The following is a 5,263-nucleotide window of genomic DNA, read 5'->3' as shown; positions in this document are numbered from 1 at the left end:
AGTGGGCTTCATTGGGGCCTTCCTTAGACAGAGAACATTTTGTAGTCAGCTTTTCTAGCTCTCTTAGGCATCTTCTGACTCTTTGAGTAAAGTATTATTTTTCCCGTAGCTAATAGAAACTTCTGTGAAGAAACTAGCCTTGTTTGGAGGCATGTTTTGCTCAGCCTGGCCTGGAGAAAGAATAAGCTTTCAAAGACTATGGGGTCTGGCCTCTGGGATGTCATTGAAAGGTGATGCTGCTCTGCCTGAGCTAAGTGGAGGGGGTAAAGGGGGTAAGAGACCCCGATGCCATTGTGGGGTGGGGTTTTTTGAAAGGAGAAACATACAGATGGGGAATTTATATGTGTTTGGGGGTAGGTAATGGGAAGATGCTGGTAGAACTGCCTGGTCCTGAGATCAAAGCTGTGGGCACAACTAGAGAAGCAGACATAATTTGTAAATGACAATACTGATTGGAGATGTGGAGCTTGGTGTATGATAATGGCCATACTGAGTCCAGGAACGACCATCACCCCATTGGCGGAGACTGAGCAGAAGAAAGCTTAGTTACACCAATCCAGAATCAGACAGCCACAGGGAGGATTCCTGTGTCTGCAGCATCAAGGCTCACATGTGCACCTTTCATTCCGCAGGCAAGAAAAGGTGAACCAAGGGAGAATATTAAGGATAGAACCTGGGAGAATGTTTGATCATCATTATAAAACTCTAAGTGGGCACAAATAAGAGAGATTAAGTTATGCGGGCTTTGTCAGGCAGAAGGTGCTCTCCTAAACGGGAGAGAAAGGGATTAAACCCAGTCTGAATCCACTAGCCAAGCTTCTGCCTGGAGGAAAGGATTTCTTTCTCTAACTAGCACAAAAATGCCCTCTGGACTAACAGCAGCCTGGTGAGAACTTCCTGTGATGACTCATTTTATGCATCAACCTGACTAGGCCACAGGATGCCAGATATCTGGTTAAACATCATTTCTGGGTGTGTCCGTGAGGGTGTTTTCAAAAAAGATTAGCATTCGAATTTGGTGGACTGTGTAGAACAATTCTTTCCTCCACGTCCCCTCCCCCCGCCCCCCGCTCAATGTGTGCAGACTTCATTTAATCCAGTGAGCAACTGAATGGAACAAAAAGGTGGAGGAAGGGAAAACTCTCTCTGCCTGACTGCAGAGCTGGGACATCAGTTTTCTCCTGCTCTCAGACTGGGACTTACAGCGTCTGTAATCCTGGTTCTCAGGCCTTTGGAACTGCATCACTAGCCTGGTCCCAGCTCATAGATGGTGGGGCTTCTCAGCTCCCATAATAATGTGAGCTAATTTCTCCTAATAAAACTCTGGAAAATGCTGACGGAACACCACTTTTATGCTGTTCGACTCGCTGATTGCCTGCTACGCCTGCTCCTGGTGTTCAGGTCTAGTCTCCGGTCTGGCTGCAAAGACATTTTACCTTTCTGTTCTGCATCTAGTTACCATTCTTTCTTTCTTTTTTTTTTTAATGCCTATAGCACCTGGTCTTCCTAGGTGGTCTCTCATTCAAGTACTAATCAGGCCCGACCCTGCTTAGCTTCCGAGATCAGATGGGATCGGGCGTGTTCAGGGTAGCATGGCCGTAGACGTAGTTATCGTTCTATTGCTAGCCCTTCTTTACCAAGAAGTTTCCTGGGATTCTCAAGTTTCTTAAATGAGAGGCTTCTTTCTGTGCTTTGGTGACATGCCTGTCTTCCTGTAAAATTTTATACTTCCCTTCCCGCAGAAATTTCCTTAAAGAATGTTCAAAATCTATCCCTTTGAAAAATTCCCCGTTTCCCTATTACAAAATCAATGAATTTTCCTGTTTCTTGTGAAAGTTTTTCCCTGCTTTAGTCCAGAGTAAATGAATTTTGGCATGAAACTCAATCTTTGATGAACTGTATTTAGAGGATAAATCTTCTACATAAATTTAATCTTAAAAAATTTTCAGTCATAAATATGTTACCTAATGTGTCTAAATTAATTCAAACAACTCTCAGAATTTAAATACACCTTCCTTCTTCCTGAACTTTCATCTGGACTTTAACATAACTAACCTTATTCTGTTTTATAGTTACAATTAATATTTTTACCAAGAGTCTCAAAATATATTCATTTCCAGGGGAATGTAAAATTAAACTTGACATCAAGAATTTTTTGGATACCCCTTGCCGATTTAATCTTGGAAAGAGAAATCAAATTCAAACGTTAATCTGTCTCATTAATCAGTAGGTTTTGTGAATGTAGCCACACACCATGTCACATGAGCCAGCTTAAGCCCATTTGAAAATTAATTGTACCAGGGCAAATTTAACAACTACCACCACCAACAATGTGGAGTCCATCAGAAATGTGTAATAAAGTATGAAAACGATTATATCCCATTTGCAAGTGCTTTAGCTAATTCAGCTCTGGTGCTATAGAAATATTTTCTGCTTGTCTACCTGTCCCGAGTGGTAATAAAGTAACTTAAGATGACTTTTGTGTTATTCAAATTTCCAGAAACACCTTTTTTTCTCAATTTGCACTGACAACTGAACATTTAAAAATAATGTTTATAAAGCTGAGTATAAAAAGAAATAATTTAATAACTATAATTTTAAATATATTGTAAGAAATTATTTTTAAAAAAGAATTTAATAGACAACTAGTGAGAGAGTGTTATAGGCAAAACTTTCCTACACTATTGTGAGAATATAGCATGGTATAGCTGCTGTGGAAAACAGTCTAACAGTTTCTCAAAATGTTAAACATAGAGTTATTCATGTGACTCAAAAGTTTCACTCCCAGGCATGTATCCAAGAGAAATGAAAATATACATCCATTCAAAAATTTTATACACCATGTTTATAGCAATATTATTCATAATAGCTCAAAGGTGGACGCAATCTAAATGTCTACCAATTGATAAACTGATAATGAAAATATGGTATATCCATACCACAGAATATTATTCATCAATAAAAAGTAGATGAACCTTGAAAATTTACTGGCTTAGTAAAAGAAGCCAGCCATAAAAGCCAGAGTAGTATTTGTATGTAATGTCCAGAATAGGCAAATCCATAGGGAGAGAAAGTAGACGAGTGATTGGATACCAGAGGACAATGAGAAGTGACTGCTGGAAGGTACAGGGTTTCCTTCTGGAGTGAGAACAATGTTCTAAGATTATATCATGGTCATGATTGTGTAAGTCTGATGATAGTACTAAAAATGACTGAGTTTTACATTCTAAAGGGGTAAATTTTATGGTGTGTGAATTATTTCTTAATAAAGCTGTTTTTTTTTAAAAAAGAAGCATATTTGTGGATAATGTTTGAAAAAGCTAGGTTGATAGATTATCTATTTGTAGAAGGGGTTTCTTGTTACCTTCTTAAAGTTGCAAATGTGTAGATTTCAGGTTCGTTCCTGGGAACTGGCTCTCACGGCATGTGTACAAATTTACCTGCCATTCATTCTCTTCCAGGCACCATCAGAGTTCTATTCTGATTCTCGAAACTAAAGGGAGGCAATTTCACTTTCTGAAGAGGTCAAAGTTTACAGGTTTGGTGTCAAATATAAATACTCTTGAGAGCAAAGCTTTTATTGCAGAGCCTGGAAAATACATTGATTTAAACAAAATAAAAGATATATTGACAAACAGAAAGCTATAGTCAGCCAGTCTTTCATTCTTTCAATCCATAAATATTTATTGAGCACCTACACATGTAAGGTAATGATATTTTTGGAGCTGGGAATAAAAATATTGAACAGGACAAAGTTCTCGCCCTTTAGCGGAGAAAACAAACAATAAACAAATAAATAGATTCGTAATACTAAACTCGGTCAGGTAATGGTAACTGTTCTAAAGATAAATAAGTCAGATAAGGGGTAGAAAGTTCTGGAGTAGAAAGTCTTAATAAAGTGGAAGGAGGACCTCTTGGTGAGGAGAGACCTAATTGAAGGAATGTAGGTAATTATATGTGAACATATTTCTGTAAAAGAAAGAGCACATGCAAAGGCCCTGAGGCAGCAGTGTACTTGGTGCATCTGGTACATTAAGGACTGTATTGTAGTGGAGCCCAGAGGTCAAGGGCAAGCGTAGATAGAGATGAGGCCAGAGAAGGATAAGGAGCAAGAGCATGTAGGGTCCTGGAAAGATCTTTGAATTTTACTGTAATATCAATTGAAAAAGTTAAAAGCTAGATTTTTTTTCTTTATTTTTCTGCTGCTCTGATTCTCAGGAAATCAATAAAAAATTCAGCCTTAGAAGGTGCACTGACCCATATTTTCTAAATTTCTGATAAATCCGATTTTCCATTTTTTAACACTTGTATATGCTCCAAAAAACAGATGAAAAGTTGCAATCCCAAATGTTTTCTTTCCAAATTACATCACTGTTTAAATCTACCAGTGATCTCGTTAAAAAATCATTTATTGTGTGAGAGAGCATTTGCAGGGATGGAGCATGAACCAGGAGGAGAGGCTGCTTGTTGAGCGGGTTTGCAGCAACTGCTGGCTGGTCTACTTTCTTTGGCATATCAAAGGCATGTGGAACAATTCAGCTGTGTCTTCTTTGTACTGAAATAATTGTTTCATTAAGCAAATAAACCAAAGCAGCTGGCAAATCAACCAGTTGATTTATCGGTGCTTTCACTTTTTAGTTGGTTGTTTTGTTTTTGCTACAAGCTTAGAGTTCTGGAAATAAGGAATTTAATGAGTAATTCTCAGGCTAAAAACATTCCCTTCCCTGTGGAACTAGACAGAGAATTAATGACATATTGGTTGATAAGCTGTTTTCTCTCTTCCGTGATTTGGAAAAAAAAAAAAAAAAAATCAGTAACCCATGAAACATGGACCCCGTATAATAACCTATAAGAAATCATTTGCTTTTATCCCACACCAGCCCAAAGCAGGAAGCTTGATGCACACCACAGACAGCTCCACCTGTTCAGTGTACTATTGAGAAATGGATATTCTAGGAAAGATTTTGTGAGACAATGGAGGAAGGAGAGGGAAGAAGAAGTTAGCTTTATAAGTAACATTTCATTCAAAAAATTCATTCTAGACCTTCTCTTTTGAGGTGTCTAAAATATTTTCTCCAGTCTTCTGGATCAACTTCCATATTCTGGAGGGGGTGGTGCACCAAGACTTGTGGACAACACCTTTTACTGTTCCTCAGGTATGCCCAGTTGAGGGGAGAGCCAGGGTCTAAATTTCATTCTGCTATAGAAAGTTTAAGTAAAATACCTTGAAATAAACACACACACACACACACACACACACACA

The 5,263-nt window shown here is 38.4% G+C and overlaps 1 non-coding gene across 1 annotated transcript; it reads right to left on the bottom strand.

The window, feature by feature from the left end:
- Window positions 1-1,485: 1,485 nt before the first annotated feature.
- On the bottom strand, window positions 1,486-1,604 carry LOC111739000. Its single transcript, XR_002780054.1, has one exon. It is a non-coding gene; the product is annotated as a 5S ribosomal RNA (ribosomal RNA).
- Between the last annotated feature and the right edge of the window lie 3,659 nt (window positions 1,605-5,263).

Source organism: Pteropus vampyrus, unplaced genomic scaffold (genome assembly GCF_000151845.1).
Source record: "Pteropus vampyrus isolate Shadow unplaced genomic scaffold, Pvam_2.0 Scaffold45, whole genome shotgun sequence".
Taxonomy (NCBI): Eukaryota; Metazoa; Chordata; class Mammalia; order Chiroptera; family Pteropodidae; genus Pteropus; species Pteropus vampyrus.
The sequence above is the reverse complement of the archived record's forward strand: the minus strand, read 5'-3'. Positions and strand labels throughout refer to the sequence as shown.